Genomic DNA, 22,417 nt, shown 5'->3' on the forward strand with positions numbered 1-22,417 from the left:
TATCCAAGTGCTGAAACACAGTAAGGTGCATCAACCAGAGATACATAATGCTTACTTACAGCCTATCACGTGGGAAGATTTAATTCTCATGGCCTCAGAAACAATCTTGCACCAGGGGCATCATGAAGATGACTAGAGGTCATTTTTCCCTGCAGGGTCTGCAAATTGCACTGCTGTTGAATCTTGGCTCTTTGAGAGGTAGAAGCATATGAATTGTAATATTGTTAAACAATCCTACAGGATGAACATCATGCCTGGAGGAAACCAGAACAAAGCATCTATGGAGGACAGATTTAGCATCAGTTCTAGTTGGGAAATCTTTCAACTGATTAACAATTGCAGCTTGTCTGTGGTGTTTGTAACTTGCTGGACCATTGCAGTAGTCTGAAGAAGAGTCGATAATCAATGAGGAGTGAAAAGGTCTCAACTGAACGCGGCAAAGAATTTAAGAGAACCAAAAGCATGAGACTCTAAATGGAAAGTCATCGATGAAAGTAAAAAGCAAAATGTTGCAAATGTTGGAACTCTTGAAATAAAAATAGAGCATACTGAAAACACTCAGCATGTCAGACAGTACCTGTAAAGAGGAAGCTAAGGTTAATGTTACAGTTTCATCATTGAAAGTACCCGTGAAGACCAATTAAGTTATTTGTCAAACTTTTTAGGCCATTAAGAACCCTTTTCTCAATAATCCTGGAACACAGGACGACTGTTGGTGACAGGATAAAGAAACTGAGGTGAAAATCCAAATTGAAGCCTTGCACACAACACTGGATTAGAGGAGGAAAGAGTCACCTGGTCACTACAGCTATGCAAGTCTGAAAGCAACAGCGTACCACGCTATTGCTTGCTTCACTGCCAATTGCCAGCTGCACTAATAAGGCAGGTTTTTTTTTCCAGTTCTACTCCCAGAAACAGATGCTATGGTCTTTTCTAGAAACAAACAAGGAAAGCAAATAATTCAGTCTTGTGATGGACGACCTGTGCCAAGACCAATAACATTCAACATAGAATAATGAATAGAAAGTGATTGTAAGGCTGTGATCCAGTCAAGGGGCTCAGATTATATCATAGAGAAGATATTTCCACTTGTGCAGAAGACCAAAACTAGGTGCCATAAATATAAGATAGTCACTAATAAGTCCAAGAGGGAATTCTGGAGAAACGTCTTTACCCAGAGAGAGGTGAGAATTCGGAAGTTGCTACCACATGATATGCTGAGAAGGGTAAGAGAGGGGTGGGAAGAAGCTCGTGTGCAACATGGAGCTGTTGGGCTGAATGGCCTGTTTCTGTGCTGTAAATACTGTGTAATATGACATCACAAATTGCAAGAGTAGCACAGGAATTATTTGAACCCCAAGATTAGATTGAGGATGAAATAAATCACTTGTTATTTAGATTCTATCCTGGATGTTTGAACGGAGGTCATTATGCAAGTTTGAGCCACTGCTTCATTTATTCATCTGTGCCTCAATACTGAAACCCATATTGCATGTCAGAACTTGTGGCTATACCTGCAGCAAATAAAAATATCTCTCACCTTAATGGAAAGGCAGACAATAAAAACAAGGACAGAGGCTCGTTTCTTCACAAATGATCTCCTTCAAGGCTTCTCTTTCACCTCCTGCAGATTTCTTTGGTAAAGTGACTGCTGAGGGCAGTGTGGGATCACTGCCACAGAAGTGTATTGGAGAGACGCCTGTGACTTCAGCACTGCAGGCTTACAAAGAGAGCATCTGCAGTTGATTATAGAAGAATTTAGGGAAATGAATGCAAAGTAATGACCATGTTGCAGCTTCCCACAGTCACCCTCACTGGAGCCCCGAAATGGTACATGGTGGAGTGGAAGAATGTAGCTTTGTGGTCTGCACAGTCGCTGAGTGGAGACAAGGCATTTCACCACAGGAAGAGAAACAATTATACAAGCAACGAGTCTCACACTCCTCCTAGTGGCTGCTACCACCATGTCATTGCAAGAAGCAGTTTACCCATTGGGCCCAATGTGGTTCTGTGGTACAGGGGAAGGGGAAGGCAGAAAAATGTCTTCAAAAGGGAAGGGAGAGGGTGGTCCTTACTCTCGCCCTCCAAAAAGTCAACCACCCTCCTCCAGGGCCTCTTGAGATTCAAATGATATAGCTCTTGCAGTTCGTGATACCATCTGAAACCCTCAATTAGATCACAATCATTGCACCTCAGCCACATGCCCAATTTCTGATCTTATCTCATCCCACTGCTGCCAAAACCCTCAATCATGTCTTCATCATCCCCAATCCTTGCTGGCTACACAATGGATCCCTATCCCCCAAAGCAATGAATTTCAAGTCCTCATCCTCAAATCTCTCCATACAGCCTTTAGCTTATTCCCAACCGTCCCGCCATTGGAAAGCTTACAAACTAGTCTCGCAGACAAAAAAAATCAGGAGAAATTAAAACAGAAAATGCTGGAAATACTCAGCAGGTCAGGCAACATCTGTGGAGAGAGAAAAGCAGGTTTAACCTTTCAGGTTGATGATCTTTCGGCAGAACTGGGAAAAGTCAGAAATGTAATAGGTTTTAAGCAAGTGAAAGTGGGAAGAGTGGGAAGAACAAATGGGAAGCTCATTGATAGGGTGGAAGAGAGAGGACAGATTAAATGACACAGGTTTTGGTAGTGCAAGGCCAAAAGGAATGGCAATGGGACAAATAAAAGGAACAAAATATGCGTCTAGGGGAGATGGAAATGGCAGAATGAAGAACTGATGCCGCCCAAAGCAAAGAAAAAGAGAGTAAAACCGAAACCTGCAAAGTAAAAGGAAACTAAATAGGGGCAGAAGTTACGGTCTGAAACTGTTGAACTCAATGTCCGGGGAAAACCTGGGCATCCTGACCCATCAGCAGAACAAGGTTTTTGCCTTGGTAGTTCATGACCAGCTGCAAAGTAACAGGAAAAAACATTCTGCTCAATCATACTGCTTAGTAACAGGTTCTCCTGCATTTTATTGCCAAAACAACTAAATGTCCAGCCTGGCAATTAAGCTCAGATTGTTTCTGTGCATCTCCAAAGTAAGAAAACAAATCAAGTCTTTCTAGATAAGTACACAACAGATGGACTTTAAGATACCATTAATCTCCTTGGATCAAATTCAAACCATTTTAGGTAAAAAAAAATAATGGAGTTACATGACTGACCTATCAAAGTACCAAAACAAGGTGCATCAACGAACGATACAAAATGCCTACTTTACAGCCTTATCCCAGCCATACCTTTAGCTCATTATCCACCGCACCCACCCAGCCTCTGGTGGTAATGCCTTCAGCAACCTCAGCTCTACTCGCTGCAGCTCCCCCACAAATCACGACTACTTCCCCCAAACACACCATCTTTTGATGCGTTTTGGTCATCTCCCCCACCTTAACTCAGTGGCTATTCGTTTATGTCTTAAATATGCTTTCTCTCTGTAATGTGGTACAGTAGTGACATCATCTTTAAGAAATCGTACCTTTAAGAAATCAGGCCACTGATACCTGAACACCACAGCTTATAACTTTGATTTGTCTTTCTGCGATCCAAAGTAGATGATTTCACACTTTCAACACCTGCTAGAGTTTTTAAAACACGCACTTAATTAGTCAACATCCCTTTGTAACTTCCTGCTCCCATCCACACAGCGTTTTGTGCCTTCTAACTTTGTGTCATCTGCAAACTTGGACATACCACTTCATTTCTTCATCCAAGTCATTGATATAAATGGTGAAAAGCTGAGGACCCAGTACAGGTTTCTAGGGAACACCACTTGACACATCCTGCCGGTCAAAGTACATTCCATTTACTATTACTCTCGCTGCTACTTCACAACCATTATTAACACACATCACAAGTTTACCATCAATTGCACATACTCTCATTTTGCTAAAAATGTGCAGAAACTTATCAAGTGCCTTCTTGAAGTCCATACAAGACAATATCCATAGTCCATGTTAACAAACTCCTCAAAAAAATCAATCAACTGCATTAGTCAGACATGACCTACCCTCCACAAATCCTTCACTCTAATCTACTCATATTCGTACAAATGCTCAGCGCCTAATGATAGATTCCAGTAACTTTCCCACAACTGGCACTTTTGCTCCTCAAAAAATTCCATGAACATCGATTAAGTTAGTGGGATACCAAACTGGTAGAAAAACTGGAAACACTTGGACAACTATGATAAACCTCCAGCTCTTCTCAACACCACTTTCTATAAAGGTCAAACCTAATCACACGAGTTGTTCTCCAAGGAAGAATTCTTATTCTGAACCTAAGAACTGTAGCCCAATTTATCCACTGGTAAATGATTAAATACTTCCACTATTTATGAATGGTGGGAAGGGAGCTGAACGAAAAGAGAAAGAATGAATAGAACAGAAGCTCTTGCTCACCTAATAACGTGGTTTGCAAAAGTTCACACATAACTTGAAGCGGCAAATCCATTTTGTAGACATTTTAGCACATGGGCAATATTTTACACAAATGAGGACAAAGCTTGCTCCTTTGAACAGTATCTCTTACAAAACCTAGTATATTCATTTTTGGGGGGGACAGGGAGAGACTAATTGGGTCTTGCCATCCATTTCTTTTGTTCAACACATGTATGTTCTGATGGTTTGGAAGGTCAGTTTGACATATAGTACATTCGCTTTGACAGGAAAGGTACAAAGAAATGGGCAAATAAAATAACTTTTAATTGCAACATTAGCTACTGTGAACTGTTACAAGGCAGCACAGATCAAGTTGCATTTACAGCGTGGACAGAAAGCAATGCAAGAAGGTGCTGTATTCACCCAAAGCCACTGTTAAATGCATTTTATGACACTGCCATAAAATAAAGTAAAAGGAGGGAGCCTGGGTACAGTCTCTAATATTTTCTCCAGTTTTTTTCCCCCTCTGATTAGATTGGGGTTCAATGAAGGTTACAACTAGCCTACAGTTAGCAGAATTTTCTACTAGTCTATGTTGTTTACTTCGGATTTACTGCCCTGTTTTTACTCTGGTATGTTCAGTCTGTAGGGTGAAGAGACTACCCACACTAGACCTCAGCCACTACTGCTCTTAATTTAACTATTAGAAGTTGTACAAGAGTAGCCAGGATCTTATGTTCGTTTGACTCTCTATGGTCATCACCTTGGACCTCGATAGGCAGATGGGCGTTTTCACATTATATTACCAAATGAGACATTGCAAACAAAGTCCAGCACCTTAACTCACCTTAGCATTCATATCATAGAATGATACACCACTGAAAGTGGCCATTCGGCCCCCCGTGCCTGTGTTGGCTCTTTGGAAGAGCTATCCAATTAGTCTTACTCCCTTGCCCTTTCCCCACAGCCCCGAATGTTTTTCCAGTTCAATTTTTTCATCCAATTCCTTCTTAAAAGTTATTATCCAATCGGCTTCCACCACCTTTTCAGGCAGTGCATTCCAGATCACAACAACTTGCTGTGCAAAAATAAAATCCCATCTCACCTCTGGTTCTTTTGCCAGGTACCTTAATGCTAGACTACATCTACAATAGGTTTAATTGTACTTGCAAGGTACATGTACCTACCATTTGATGGAAATAGGTATATTATATAACGTAATGCTAGAGGAAGAGGACTGAGAGAAAAAGTGACACTGCATGCAAAAATAATTACTTCCAAAGAAACCAAGCATCAGCGTCTTTTACAAAGAGGAAACTGAATCATGGTTTACAATGAAAGGGGAATTTAACAATGACTGTAGCAGAGTTGAAAAGTACAGGAAAATGTGGATTCAGAAAAAAAATTAGTGTAAGTGATCCTGCAAAAATCAACTAAGTAGGAAATCTATACATTCTGCAGCCAAAATAATGAACACACAAGTCAAATTCAGACAGTCTGGAAATTTGCTCTGCAGCATCATTCCCAGAAGGATCGGTTATAAAGTACAATGATTTATCTGTTTCCACTACTGCTCGCCCATACAAATTGCCAACTGCAAGTCAAAAACTCCTGATGCCTAGGGCCACTCATTCATCTGCATGGACATTGACAGACATAACCAAATTGTACTGGATAAGCACATACATTCAAGCCCTCTTCAGTCAATTCAAATTAATGCTCCCACACAATTCCATTTTGCACAACCGTCCCACTGAAACAAGTGAGATATTAGTCAAATCATTGTCAGAGTGACTGTACATGAAACAGCTTTTGGCTTTAAGAGTTAGGATGCATATTCCCTAAGAGAATGTACCCATTTACCATAAAGTAATACGTGAGAGGGGCTCAAACTGGCATCGAGCACTCCAGGTCAGCAACGGCACAGCAGCACTTTGTTATTGGTGCTCACTTAATTTGAACAGAGGGAGAGAGCGTCACACCATGCACTGGCATTTATACGGACCACTTTATCCAGCCTGCTCAATTATTAAGCCACCTTGCAGTGTGTCTACGCCTCTGCTGCATGGATAATGACACCAGTTCCAGCAATGCCATTGCAGAGATTCCGATGCCACTCTCTTGAACTTCAAATAAAATGAGGAGCAATGATAAAAGTGTTTTGAGTTGATGCAGTGGTACACTCCATCTACTCTGCCCCAATTACACCATCACAGCAGGAATTCCCACTATTCACCAGCCATCCTGATGGCCAAAGGCTGCCATCAACATCCTAGGGGTTACCATTGACCAGAAACTGAACTGGAGTAGCCATATAAATACCGTGGCTACAAGAGCAGGTCAGAGGCTAGGAATCCTGAGACGAGCAACTCACCTCCTGACTCCCCAATGCCTGTCCATCATCTACAAGGCACAAGTCAGGAGTGTGATGGAATACTCTCCACTTGCCTGGATGGGTGCAGCTCCAACAACACTCAAGAAGCTCGACACCATCCAGGACAAAGCAGCCCGCTTGATTGGCACCCCATCTACAAACATTCACTCCCTCCACCACCGACGCACAGTGGCAGCAGTGTGTACCATCTACAAGATGCACGGCAGCAATGCACCAAGGCTCCTTAAACAGCACCTTCCAAACCTGCAACCTCTACCAACTAGAAGGACAAGGACAGCAGATGCATGGGAACACCACCACCTGCAAGTTCCCCTCCAAGTCACACATCATCCTGATTTGGAACAATATCGCCGTTCCTTCACTGTCGCTGGGTCAAAATCCTGGAACTCCCTTCCTAACAGCACTGTGGGTGCACCTACCCCAAATGGACTGTAGCGGTTCAAGAAGGCAGTTCACCACCACCTTCTCAAGGGCAATTAGGGATGGGCAATAAATGCTGGCCTGGCCAGCGTCACCCACATCCCATGAATGTATTAAAAAAAAATTTGCACCCAACTGAAGAGATTGTGGGGCTTTATTTTTCCTGCAATTTACGTGGCTTGAGAAAGGGCAAACTCATTTCACCCACAATCCACACAGCAACAGTCAGAAGATTTAAAACCCATCGTTCCGGGCAGAATGCAAACTCAAGGTCCAGAGGATAAACTTAACTCTCACCACACTTGGAGAATGGTGCACAGATCTGGTCACCCGGATTACAAACAGACATAGGAGCACTGCAGAAAGTGCCAAAAAGAGAGTTGTGGTGTCATAAATGTCAAGAAAGGATGGACAGGCTCGGGCTGTTTCCTCCAGAAAAGTGGAGGCTGAATTGAGGTCTTTAATATTATCAAGCTGGTCGAAAGGGTAGACAAGGGAAAGGGCTTGGGTTCCGCTACTGTAGAAGGCAGAGATGCATAAAAGGTCGGGAGAACATTTCCTTGGTGCGGCTCCCGCTCTGCTGATATAACTTCAGAGGAAGTGGGGCAGAAATCCCATACAACAACACAGTGCGAGGAACTTCAAGGAAATTCTTGCGTCATTGGCGCAGGAAGCAGAGAAACAAGGTTATGTTTGAGTCAATCATCATGTTCTGTGCCGTTTAGACAGATCAGACACTTAACATTCCCTATAGACAGTGTGTATACTATATATGTATAGATATATACATATTGCTGAAAATAGACATGTTGTAGAAGCTGTTTGTCTTGCACTTATCAGGGAAATCTGAAAGAATACCAATGTAAGGGAAAACAACAACTTTATACTGGATGAGAAGAAAGTGCTGATTGGTTAGCAAGTGAACTCTGATCGGTAGAGGCGTTGCCATGGAGAATGCACTAGTTTACGGTGAATGACAGTTAACTGCCAAGCTTTGTTTGAAATTTAAAGCAGGCAGCTTAACTCTGATTGGTCGAGGCATTACCCTGAAGAATGAACCAGCGAATGGCTGTCACTTATGTTGTTTAGCTGAAACAGGCACAATGTTTGTACATCATCTTTCTGTACAGGGCCCTGTGTATTAATATATGTAGCTTCCAGTACGTGCAAATGCACCACATTGTGAGCCCTACTGACAATCGTAAATTGGTTGTCAGTGTAATTCCTAGCACACTGAGGATTATTTAGCAAATGTTGTCCAATCGCGGAATCACATCTAATGTTGGACACTGTGTTTTGAGTTTTGGAAGCGTGGGCTGGTTGGGTACGGCCTGTACCATGCCCGTTGCGAACAGCGGAAGGGACATGTTGTTTGATACGATCCGCCAGTCTTTGGGACGTACAGCCTATATATCTAGCATTACATTGGCACTGCAGTAGCAACACATGTAGTGTTCGTCACTAACGAGATGTTGCCGTCAAGCCAAAAGGACGTCCTGCCTATCACACAAGTGAGTAATGTGATGTATGAATTTCAAACCTTGGCAGTTAACGGTCAGTCACCGTAAACTGGTGCATTCTCCATGGCAACGCCTCTACCAGAGTTCACTTGCTAATCAATCAGCACTCTCTTCTCATACAGTATAAAGTTTTTGTTTTCCCTTACATTGGTATTCTTTCAGATTGTCCTGATGAGTACAAGACGAAAAGCTTCAACAATATGTCTCTATTTTCAGCAATACTCAAGTCCTGTACTACCAAACAATGCAATATAGATAGATAGATAGATAGATAGTTATGGTCAAGAGAGAAGGGGTCGAAGGGCTTCCCTCTTTTCTCTCTCCTTGTTTGACCACAACAGGTTTAATTCTTTCTTAAAGTGGATGTACTGGCCAATTCAGTAGGTGTTTGATTACTTACTTGATGGTACAACCAAGTGAGAAAGGCAATCTCTGAAGAGGGTTTTTTGTTACAGATCTTCAAACTCACTTTAGAGACCTTGATTATAGGTAGATCTTGCTTTTCGTTGGGGCCCAGTATTCTTCTTAAACCTTGTTCGCTGTAGGAGACTTCTCTCTCTTAGGGTTCATGTGTCTTCAGTGGATTTGGAGTTCCGTGAGAAAGAGATGGGAGCAGACAGGAGAGGTCTTTACAGTCCAGGAGCAAACAGACACTCCGAGTTCAAACTGTTTGTACAATTCAGAAAAACCCAGGTTGCCAAGTAGGTTAGTCATGTGACTAACTGGTCTGACTACATCTTAGCAGGGCCTGGAATGCGCTTCCCTGCCTTCAATGTCTGCTGCTCAAAGTCCATTGTGGGTTAAATGGATAAGGGAAGTAACCTCTCTTGTCCCTATTGGTATGTAAATGTCTTCCAGCCAAGTGTCTGGCAGCCCTTGTAACAGGCCTTCTCTTCTTCCCAGCAACAATTTGAAATATAATGTCCATGTGGCAAAATTAATGTGCCTCATTCTTGGCAGGTGGGGGCCCAGCATGACACTTGCTATGATCATAACAAGAACCAATCGGACAGGCTTTCTTGAGTTAACTGAGAGGTTCATTTTATTGTACCGAAACTGAACTAATGAAAATAATAAACAACGTGCCAACTTTCACTTATGCACACACACTACAGGTTTACATCCACCCAAATAAGTTACAGAGTGGGGAAAGGTAGATTTGTTGAGTTAGAGTCCATGGAAAAAAACAGGGGTATACAGTCTGTGGCATTTGGTGATTCGGCTGACTTCTAGCTGAATTTGGTGGTCCTGAGGCTTTTAGTTTGAAGAGGTAGATGACTGGTTCGATGAGTCTCTTGGAGATAGCAATGATTTCCTCCAACAGAGTTTCTGATTGTAGGCAGAGTATGCAAAGGTGGTCAGTCAACAAGCAGGATTCAGGAGCGGTCGAGCCGGATTACAGAGAGAGTGAGAGAGAGAGAGAGAGAGGAGCGAGAGAGAGAGGGGGACCCCCACTGAGTGTCTGCTCATGTCAGAGTCCAAAAGTTTCTCCTCTTCTACAGAGAAAACACCAGCTTAAAACCACAGATGGGGTGGGGCTTGTCACACGACAGTCACTCAGTCATTCAAACACAGTCCCTCAAACACAATCCTTTGCAATGTAGGATATAGTGTTGCAAACTGAAAGGATGACTTTGTTGGCAGCTTGTCTTTTTAAAAATGTCTTTAAAAGAAAAATAAATAAATTCAGATCTCCAGTCAGTGGACCAAAGAAAATTATCATGCAACAAAACACATTGGTATAACGATATGTATAGTAAACACATATATATACACAAAGTATACCATAAATAGAAAAGGTTGAGATTTGATAGTGGCGTTCAAAATCATGAAGGGTCTGGACAGATTAGAGAGGGACAAACTGTTCCCATTGGTGGAAGGATTGAGAACGAGAGGGCACAAGACGATAACTGGCAAAAGAAGCAATGGGGACATGTGGAAAAGGTTTTTCACACAGCGAGTGGTTAGGATCTGGAAAGCACTGTCTGAGAGCGTGGTGGAGGCAGGTTCAATCAAAGTATTGAAGAGGGAATTGGATCGTTATCTGAAAAGGAAGAATTTGCAGGAGAGAAGGTGGGGGAGTGGCACTAGGTAAATTGCTCTTTCAGAGAGCCAGCACTGACACAAATGGGCCGAATGGCCTCCTTCTGTGAAATAAAACTATACAGCTAGTAAAATAAAAAAAAGGAACTTAATTCAAACCAACATTTTCCAACCCTATTTTATTTCCACGGGGAACACAGAAGTTCAAGGGAATTAAGTGGTGCTGGTATAATTTTTCCACATTGAAACACCAACTCACAAATCAAACCATACTTTCTAAAATTGCTGCTTAATAGACATATTATTCCAATTACACTTCTTTTTCAAATGCAGATTATGTTACTTCGAGAATGTCCTCCCGTTACCTTCGTAAGAACCTCACTGATTGATACCATTAAGCTTGCACAAGTCAAAAACTGAAGCAGGATGAAACATTATTTTTATTGCAAAGTCTTTGGTACAATCCCAGTTGCAAATTAATACTTCCAATTATACTGAACTTGAAGAACATTGCAATCAGAACCCTAAAAAAAAGCATATAGTTACGCAAAGGGAAAATCAGATTTCCTTAGTCACAGACTGAAACTACAATTGCAATCTACAAATCCATAGGCAATTTCAAAGTTCCAAGTTTAGAAATCAATCTGGAACTTTGAATAGCATTTCTCAAAGCTCTAATATCGAACAATCCCATGTGGCAGTTCCCATTCTACATCAGAGAATAGGAACATAGGAGCAGGAGTAGGCCATTCGAGCCTGCTCCACCATTCAACTAGATCATGGCTGATCTTCTACCTCAATGCCATCCTCCTGCACTATCCCCATATCTCTTGATGCCTTTAATATCTACAAATCTATCGATCTCTGTCTTGAACATACTCAATGACTGAGCCTCCAATGCCCTCTGGGGTAGAGAATTCCAAAGATTCACCACCCACTGAGTGAAGAAATTCCTCTGCATCTCAGTTTTGAATGGCCTGCCCCTTATTCTGAGACTGTGTCCCTGGGTTTCAGACCTCCCAGTCAGGGGAAACATCCTTCCTGCATCCACCCTGTCGAGCCCTATAAGAATTTTGTATATTTCAATCAGATCATCTCTTATTCTTCTAAACTCCGAGGAATTAGTCTGGTGAACCTTTGTTGCACTCCCTCTATGGCAAGTACATTCTTCCTTAGGTAAAGAGACCAAAACTGTACACAATACTCCACATGTGGTTCCACCAAGGCTCTATACAATTGAAGCAAGACTTCTTTACTCTTGTACTCAAATCCTCTTGAAATATAGACCAACATCCTCTTTGCATCCTCCTCACAACACACATTCCCACCAAGTTTTGTGTCATCAGTAAACTTGGAAATATTACATTCGGTCCCCACATCCAGATCATTGCTATAGATTTTGAGGAACTGAGATAGGCTATTTTAGAACTACATTGAAGTACACAGAGAACCTAGAACAAAACAGGCCATTTGGCCCAGGCAATCCATGTTGACAAATACCTTCCACACAAGCAAGCGGGTCAGGAACAAAAAGTACAACAGTTCAGACAAGGAAATGAACCAGCAGTGGGCACGACTTTGGGCAGGCAGGCAGAGGACAAAAAAGATGAATAAAATCACAGATCTTCCAACATGCTGTCCACCAGGATGACCGACAGCAAGCCTGGAGCTAACCGCAAGCTCAAACCTCAAGAGAAGACTGTTTCTCAAGGCCAAGAGCGTGGGCAATTTTGCGGGCAAGTTCCATCTTTCTGTAAATTATTTATGTTCTTACATGTTTGTTATAAACTGTATTTTTCCACTGGATTGTATTCAACTGGCCTAAGAAAAACAATTTTCTTTTAAAATAATTTAATTATCCATCCCTTTACCCAGCTCTGTATTTGCTTAAAACCTCTTATTTCTGATTGGTATTTTTTGAATTATCTGATTTGTGGTTTTCATTCTTGCTTAGTAGAGTGCTCAGAGAAGCTTGGTGGTCTTGTATCTTAAAGTGCAGCCATCCTGGTGCCACTGGTGTTGCTGTAGGCCTGCTAGTCATGGTGTCATATGATGCTTTAGGGTAGGGAATTCCAGGATAGCAAAGGAATGCCAATATATATCCAAATCAGAATGAAGCGTGACTTGGAGGTAATGATGTTTCCATAACATTACTGCTTTTGGCCTGCTCAGTGAAAGGGATTGTGGAGTGGAATTTGTCACTGTTTTACATCAATGTAAAATTTCAGACAATCAACACATTATACAACACCATAATTCAAGTGTGATAAACAAAAGGTGCACTGGACTATAGGATAGTATTTAGAATATTAGCAATAAAGGCACATTCTTGCTCTGAAATCTGCCTTACTTGTACACGCAAATCTATTCCCAAACTACCTCCAAAATTTCCAGGATGTACATTATTGGAAAGAGCAGGTACAGTACTTCACAAAAGTACGTGCAGCCGCAGGGGAGTGGGACTAGCTGAACTGCTCTTGCAGAGAGCTGGCATGAAATTGATGGGCTGAATGGGCTCCTACTGAGCTACAACCATTCTATGGTTCACGAAGACAAGGACAGTCACTTCAACCAATCCAACTTAGGCATTTGTTTCAATATAAACAAGAGAGAGTTCCGTGAAGCAGAAGCACACATTTAACAGCGTTCTATCAAATAATGCCTCAGCTCATACAAGCCAGCAGTCTCAAATCTCAAGCAGCTCATTGTTAATCACTCACACGGGTCCAGAACTGAAGACAGTAGGGCTTCTCCACAATTCTGCTTCAAACCAGGTGACGCATCCCCCTCCCCTTGGTGTCTACAGCTGTCAATCAAAAAGCACCCACATCGCCAGGAGCAGAGGCTTGTCAACTCCAGTTGCAGTACTGCAGTAAGGCTGATACCAGGACATGCAGGCAGTGAGTCACAACTCAAGCAAGTAGGTTTTGTATGCTCTCAGTAAGCTGCTCATTTAGACAAAAAGCCACAAAAACCACAAAACTGAAACAGCACACATGCAAACACCCACAGTAAGGGGTTTTCCTGTCCTGATTATGCAATGGTGACAAAGAATTTGCTGATCTCCACAGATTAGAGGGACAAAATTCCACAGTTCCTGGGCTTGAGGGGCACAGGCAGGAGGTGCCTGGATTGCAGACTTGGAGCTCTTTCTTCCACACCCCCTATTTCCTCCCCTCCTCTGAAGAGGTCAACTCTTAGAGCTACTCATATCTCTTCCAAGTGGTTAAGCTTCATGTGTGTGATTGCATCCTATGCATTAAGCGGGCTGCTATTCAACTGTGGAGGACTGAGTCCGATTCTATTCATTCCCGATGTACATACTGCACTCCAATGAGCAGCAGGATTCCTTGCTGACTGAAGCCAAATTAAACGCTAGCACAATCCCACCGAAAGTCAATTAACTCAGTACAATTTAGGAATCCCAGACATGGCAGTTGATTTGTCTCACTACTGTACCAAACAGTCCCTTTACCCATCAAATCACTGCATGACTCAATCCAGACACTTACAGCCACTGAATGAAATTTTCTACACAACACCTGGGTCGCTAGAATGCCCATAGGATTTCCCCATACAGAAAACTTGCATCCGTACTAAACCAAAGCATGATTTTTGAAAAGATATATCCCAGCATTAGCTTTATGTCTGAATTGAATGACATACTTTCATTGCATGCTATGAAAAAAACCATCTCCTCCAAAAAAAAATGGTTCATCTCAATGTTGTTTGTGGGATCTTGTTGTGCACAGAATGGCTACTGTGTTGTAGTATGTAGAATCCTCATGGGCATTTCTGAGAGATGCAATGAGGAGTTACAAAAATGTACCATTATTTCCTCTCCAGACAAGAGCTCTTCACACCAAGTACACCCCATTACGTCACTTCAAAACCAAAAACTTCCACCCACCCTCCCTCCCACCTAACCTACCCATAAAGACCCAGAAAGTCAAATCTTCACTTACTCAGAAGCTGCTCAATCAAACCTGGAAACCGATACTTTTTGCAGATCACTAGATTAACCTCCAGCCAATCTAAAGAATTACTACAAGCCACATGCACATACCAAGTCATCGGATAGATTCCACTGAAAAAACCCCACTGGAAGCAGGACAGAAAATGGCAGATTAATATAGGGTTGGGGGCCCGGAGAAGGGAGGAAACTTTATTTTTCTATCAATCATCATGAGGTGAGAATATTTACCTTTTAAAGAAAAAACTATAGATCAAAGAAGGTTTTGATAAAACTACTCCTGAAAACACATCTATAAACACCGCATTAACGTTTGCTGACCATATATAATCAACGAGTAGTGCAGGTGATCAGAGTCTCAAAAATCAGGTACCAGTGAGGGAAAAAAAAACTATCATTTTATGAATTAGCAGAATAAAATCTGTTTATATAAAGCTACACAATCTCAGTTTCTGGTTACAGGTCCTGTGCTAGGAGATTCTCCATGTTCAGCAGTGCCATCACCATAATGTGCATTCAACAACAGGAATTTCTTAAGATCAGGGAGGAATTGTTTCCACTGGCAGGAGGGTCAGCAGCCAGAGGACACAGGTTTAAGTTAATTGGCAAACCAAAGAGTAGGGAAATGCAAGTCGTTATGCACGGCCTGAAAGGGTGATGGAAAGAGATGCAATACTAATTTTCTAAAAGAAATTGGATAAATACTTGAAAAGGAAAGTTTTGCAGGGCTCTAGGGAAAAAGCAGGGGAGCGGGACTAATTGAATAGCTTCCAAAGAGACAGCATGGGCGCGAGGGACCGAATGATTTTAAGATTCTAGGAGAGGAAGGGGAGAAACAAGACAGACTTGGTCTTGGAAGTAACCTGCTCTGCACAGTAACCCTCTAATGGAACAAAGGAAAAACAGCAAGGGGGGGGGGAGTGAGAAAGCCAGAGAGAGAAAAAAATAAGCATATGAGAGAGAGAGAGACACACACACACACACAAATTCAAGAAAACATGAACTAAAGATTCCAAAAGGTAAAAATACTAATTTTTAAAAAGGTTAAAAATGAATAATGGGAATTTTGAGGTTGAAATATATTTAATTATATAATACATTACAGTCCTCCAATATCCAGCACCTTACACTAATTTATTTTTGATCATTTCATCCATGCATTAAAACAAGTCTGGACTTGGACAGTTTCCATTTACCTGGTAATCCAGTAATGACCCTGGTGATATCATTAGACATTCAGGCAATTTCTCCAGCAAAGAGAAATACTGGCATCTGTGAACTGGCACATCTCACCCTCATAACTGCAGGAGGAGACAGGAATTCATTTGAGAAAGTTGGAAAATCAACAATCACTTGTTAGCTCACTGTTACAGCACACTATAGCTCCCATTCACTGCAAGGAGTAAATCTCCACAGGTCTGCACAGACACATGTTTAGCAATGAGGCCAACTTACAGTTGTCTTTGTGCTAACTGTACAGTATGCGGCGCACCCGACAGATCCCAAGTCATACTGCTAACTGCGCCACACTATTGATCAGAGCTCTCCACATGCACCCCTGGGATACTTGCTCAGCATTCTGCTCCACATGCTTATCATGAATACAGCTTTAGTCATTCACAACAGAGGTTGAGCTTCATAGTTTCCTTGAATTTGATTCATACATTCCTTCTCTTCCTTGCTGGATGTGATTTATTGTTGGCTTGTGAATATGAAATTTGAGACAATTTGATCACACACACGCGCGCGCACACACACACAAAACCAAGACCCAGCGACTTTAATCTGATTGACAGAAAGAATATAAATAGTAGTTTGCCATTCGCCACTCATTTCAAGGGCATCACATCTCAAAAAGTCACACTTCTGTCAGGCAAAAATAAGTATTTATTTTAACTAAGTATCCGACTAAATGTGAACAGTTCAAAAAGTAACAGAATACCAACTGAGAGATAAGTAACTGATGGAAGACCAAAGCCCCCAGTGCTAATCGGTCAAGTACCACCATAATGACCAAACTACTCAATTTCTGCACGATTTTCAGATATCATTTTGTTTCACAAGCATACACACCAAGCATGACAACAATTACCAGAAGGGAAAACAAAATACTAGTTGCTGCAGAAATTCTGGATGCCATTGTGAAAGGGCAATTATGCTGCACCTTCAGAATTACGCTCTCCAAAGGCCATGCAGATAGAATTTAAGCACCAGGGAGTTCTAGCTTATGTGTAGACATTAAAATAGATGAGATTTTAACCCATTCACAGAGTTAAAATCAGGCCCATTGTGTCCGACAGAGAGGGTGAGGGAGGGAGGGAAAGAGTGGGAGGGAGGGAGGGAGTGGGAAAGAGGGGTGATAGAGGAATACATATAATGTATGCATAATAGATACAGGATCTCAGTGATTGACCGTAGAATTCAAACTCAACAATGTTACAATTGACAATGTACATGTGTATATTACTGTACATTAAAGACATTGAGTGCACCAACTAACATCTGCATGGCTTGCACACGGAACGGGAAAATAAAATTAAAACCATATATATTTGTGAACAGTAGCAGATACCAGGAAGCGATTTTGTGGCTATAATCTAACCTCATATTTCAAATGCTTGTTGTGACCAGTTTCAACTATGCTTGTGATTTAGGACACAATCTGAAAGCCCTTGATTAATTACTGCCTTGAAGTTACTGCCAAGGCACATTGCCCATAATAGGAATCAGGAGCTACTTTTCCAAAACTATCATGGGGATCTGAATCTTAACTTTCAAGCTGAAAATGCTGAGAAATTCAGCATGCGCAATTTCTTAGAAAAAAAAGTTTCAAAAGATTGAGAACGTGATAAAAATGCTCACAATTTTGACTTGTTCCATTGCATTGAGTTGTGTATACAATCTATTTTAGGTTAGCTTCATACAGTAAAATCTTTAGTTTCAGAATGAAGAGTAAATTAGAATTTATTTTGCCTCTTCAGCAACACATTTGTCACAAGTTGTAGCCAATGGAGATTTACAGCACCTTTTTACAGAAAGAATGGTAGTTTTCCAAGTTATAAAATGCTGCAGTCATTACCCGTAACCACTTCATTGAGCAGACGGTATTTTTAGATAAAATTCCTGCTTTTACTCCCATTGATGGGATTGTGGCATTGGACAAATTCCGAAAATTGCATAAACAAAATAACCCCTGATTTTCACAAGTCAGTGCCTTATGTCAATGACACTATATAAATTATCAATGTACCAAGTCATTTTAATAAGCAATGGTTTTTTATGCACAAAGAATTGCGGAGAGTTCCTGAGCGAAGAAAACCCCCAGTACTGCACTTTTTGTCTTCTTTACATGCATATTCGCAAACAGAAATCCAAGAGGTAATGAGCACAGCAAACCACATTGTTGAGCATAAGGTAATTTGTGCATGGAAATTTGTATTCCTAATTTTCAACGGAGGAGTATGCCATCTACAGGACTTCCTCCCACCATTTCATCTTACGGATATATAACAAATTCTAAAACACATGTTCAATAAGTACTGATAACAGACCAGCAGCCTGAAAGGTTAGCTCCGTTTGTCTTGCCAGAGACACTGCACAACCCCGCGGAGTGTTTCCAGAATCTTCTGCATTTACTCAATGTTCAAAACTGGTTGTTAAAGAACATTGTCATAGAACACTGTTTTAACCCCAACCCTAAACATTATTCAATGCAGAAACCATTGTCTAGCCCAGAGAGTTGTGGATGCTCAGTCATTAAATATATTCAAGACAGAGGTCAACAGATATTTGGGTAATAAGGGAATTAAGAGACATGGGGATTGTGCGGGAAGGTGTGTTAAGGTAAAAGATCAGTTGTGATCGTATTGAATGGCGAAGCAGTCTTGAAGGGCCAAATGGCCAAATCAAGCTTCTATTTCTTATGTACAATAATCATCATAAAGTTCAGTTATAAGAAAACAGCTCAATGTCTTCAAAATACAACTTGCGTATCACCCCAAACAGGCATGTTTATCATCATAATCTAGATGACCAAATGTTCATATGCAATCACAGGAGATTGATATCTGAGATTCCGATTGGTGTACACCTGCACTATTGCTGTTTTATAAACATTAAGTTTTGCATTTTTACCGTGCCTTCAGAACATCCCAAAGCACTTCACAATCAGCGAATTACTTTTACAATAACTGTTATTATAACAAACGTGGCCACCAACTTGCAGATAGTGTAGCTTGGTGCCGAAAAGAGAGGAATAACCAATTCATCGTATTTTGGCAGTGTTGACTGACAGATGAATATTAGCCAGGACACCAAGAGAATTTCCCTGTTCTTCTTCAAACAATGCCATGCGATCTTTTACACCCACCTATACAGGCAAATGTAGGAAACCCAGCACCTTTAACACTCCTTCAGCACTGCACTGAAGTCATCAGCCTAGATTATGTGCTCAAGCTTCTGGAGTCCTGCCTTAATGTCTAACACCAATCTTGTCATAGCTAATGTTGCTGAATTAGAGTCACTTCTTAAAAAGTCAAAAGGACATATTCTTTATAAATACATGGTACAGGCACCTATACTGAAATCAACAGGTCTTTCCATATCAGTAGATAGGAACCGAGGACTTAGGAGCAGGAGTAGGCCATTTGGCCCTTCACGCCTGCTCCACCATTCCATGATCGTGGCTGATCTGGTCTCAACTCCACTTACCTGTCTGCCCCCCATAACCTTTGACTCCCTTGTCCATCAAAAATCTATCTAACTCAGCCTTGAATAAACTCAATGACTCAACCTCCACTGCTTTCCAGGGAAGAGAATTCCACAGACTAACGACCCTCAGAGAAAAAACTTCTCCTATCTCCGTCTTAAAAGGGAGATCTCTTATTCTTAAACCGGGTCCCCCTAGTTCTAATCTTTCCCCACAAGGGGAAACATCCACTCTATCAAGTTCCCTCAGGATCTTACACGTTTCAATAAGATCACCTCTCATTCTTCTAAACTCCCAACAGGCATAGGCCCGACCCGTTCAACTTTTCTTCATATGATAAGCCCTTCATCCGCGGAATGAGTCGTGTGAACCTTCTCTGAACTGCTTCTAACGCAATTATATCCGTTTTCAAATAAGGAAACTAAAATTGTACACAGTCCTCCAGGTCTCACCAAGGCCCTCCACAGCTGCAGTAAAACTTCCCTATTTTTATACTCTATTCCCCTTCCAATAAATGCCAACATTCCATTTGCCTTCCTAATCATTTGTCGTACCTACATAGTAACTTTTTGCGATTCATGTACCAGGACACCCAGATCCCTCTGTACAATTGAATTCTGCAATCTCTCTCCATTTAAATAGATCAACACTGTAAGGTGAAGGGGTGAGTTAATAGAGGTTTTTTGATAGTGGAAGAAGAATAGATACCAAAGAACTAACAGGTCAGTTGGCAAAAAAAAACCTGGGGGAAATCAGTTGAATATTTTTTATTTCTTTTGGGCCTCCTTATCTCGAGAGACAATGGATACGCGCCTGGAGGTGGTCAGTGGTTTGTGAAGCAGCGCCTGGAGTGGCTATAAAGGCCAATTCTGGAGTGACAGGCTCTTCCACAGGTGCTGCAGAGAAACCCGTTTGCTGGGGCCGTTGCACAGTTGGCTCTCCCCTTGCGCCTCTGTCTTTTTTCCTGCCAACTACTAAGTCTCTTCGACTCGCCACAATTTAGCCCTGTCTTTATGGCTGCCCGCCAGCTCTGGCGAATGCTGGCAACTGACTCCCACGACTTGTGATCAATGTCACACGATTTCATGTCGCGTTTGCAGACGTCTTTACAACGGAGACATGGACGGCCGGTGGGTCTGACACCAGTGGCGAGCTCACTGTACAATGTGTCTTTGGGGATCCTGCCATCCTCCATGCGGCTCACATGGCCAAGCCATCTCAAGCGCCGCTGACCCAGTAGTGTGCACAAGCTGGGGATGTTGGCCGCCCCAAGGACTTCTGTGTTGGAGATATAGTCCTGCCACCTGATGCCAAGTATTCTCTGAAGGCAGCGAAGATGGAATGAATTGAGAATTTTTTATGCAGCGAGTTATTATTTATCTGAATCACAGGACCTGAAAAGGTGGTGAAAGCAGATTCAATAGCAACTTTGAAAAGAGAAATGGAGATATATATACACACACACACTTGAAAAGGAGAAATGTGCAAAGCTGTAGCAAAAGAGCAGGGCGGAATGGGACTAATTGGATAGCTCTTGCAGATTCAGCACAGGCACGATGAGCCAAATGGCCTCCTGCTATACTTTGTGATTCTATGTATTATTAAGCAGCATGTGTCCATGCAGCATCAGCATGATGGGGAGGTTACTGTACCTGGTTAATGTGAAGTAGCATGCTGCCACTACAATTTTAGCACAGACAGCCTGACACACTAGCTGCAGTTAGCAGTGGTTACTACTGCTGCCATGCTCCTGCAGTAAATGGACCTTATCTGTTGACCTACTTAAGCAAGGTGCATGTAATATGTGCTTCAAATGTCAACTTTACAAAATGCTACATGCAATTCAACAAGAAACCTCAAACATTGCCAAATCTGCAGAAGTTTTTCCACTGAAAGGCAACAATTAAACCAATCTAGTGTGGAAATCTGTACAAAACGATTCTGAAAGAAAAGCACTATTAAGTACCCCCTTTGGTTAAGGTCACAAATGGTAAGGACAGAAAATTCATTTGCCAGCTCATGTTGCATGTTTCAACTGTGACTGAATTCTAATGGAAAACTCTTTGTTTTGTTTGTATCCTGGCTAATATTTGTCCCTCAATCAACATCACAAAAACAGATTATCTGGTCATTATCACATTGCTGTTTGTGGGAGCTTGCTGTGTGCAAATTGGTTGCCAGATTTACCACAGGACGCCACACTTCAAAAAGTACTTGATTGGCTGTAAAGCAATTTGGGATGTCCTGAGGTTGTGAAAGGCGCTATATAAATTCAAGTTTTTAATTAAAGGTTTCCATCCCCAATCCGTGTGAGCCCTAGGAAACAGCAAGATGCTACCTGTAAACATGTCAGTTCAAATACTTCTAAAAAATTTTAGGTGTTGTAATCACTCAAGTGGACAAAAGCAGCTGATTCTCAAGTTTTGTCTATCTTGTAACAGACTATCATATCCTGTTTGCCTTTATTCACAGTTAATCAACATGATGTAATCTACTCACTGCAATGTAACCAACCCTGCGAACACATACCAGAAATCAACATTGAAATTGCACGGTTAATACATCTTACTCAGTAGGAACCTTTAAACATAGCACGAATATTTATGGTCCTTCTCCCTTTATAAATCTAGATAACGGAAAACCTGTTAGTATCTTCATTCTCCGTCAATCAACTAAATCTGGTAGAAAAGGCACTCTTTGTACCCTTGGCAAACGGATAATGATCTGCTATCAAGTTTGCGGCTTTCCCTTGTGAATAGGATACAAAACTGCACAGCTGTTGCGACTAGAGTCATCTCTGTTCAGAATTTAGTACAAACTATGACCGCTTTGATATCAGAAACTGACCTTTTTGGGGAACAGATTCAATTGTAAACACCTTCCAGCAGAGAGGAGTGGGGGCTGAGGGACTAAGACATCCCAGCACAATACTAGCACGAGGTTAGCAAGGCAGCTTTGTTATTGACGATGTGGGGAGA

General features: G+C 41.7%; 1 protein-coding gene across 9 annotated transcripts in view; it reads right to left on the reverse strand.

Moving 5' to 3' along the window:
- The window catches only part of ndst2a (N-deacetylase/N-sulfotransferase (heparan glucosaminyl) 2a), a 480,630-nt gene that overhangs the window by 457,623 nt on the left and 590 nt on the right, over window positions 1–22,417 (reverse strand). Inside the window, exon 2 of one of the 9 annotated variants that reach the window (XM_068020512.1) lies at window positions 15,928–16,032. The exons of the other annotated variants lie outside the window; for them this stretch is intronic. The gene's annotated coding sequence lies outside the window, so the exon portion shown is untranslated. The remainder of the gene's footprint in view (window positions 1–15,927; window positions 16,033–22,417) is intronic. 9 annotated transcript variants of the gene reach the window in all.

Source organism: Heterodontus francisci, chromosome 42 (assembly GCF_036365525.1).
Source record: "Heterodontus francisci isolate sHetFra1 chromosome 42, sHetFra1.hap1, whole genome shotgun sequence".
Taxonomy (NCBI): Eukaryota; Metazoa; Chordata; class Chondrichthyes; order Heterodontiformes; family Heterodontidae; genus Heterodontus; species Heterodontus francisci.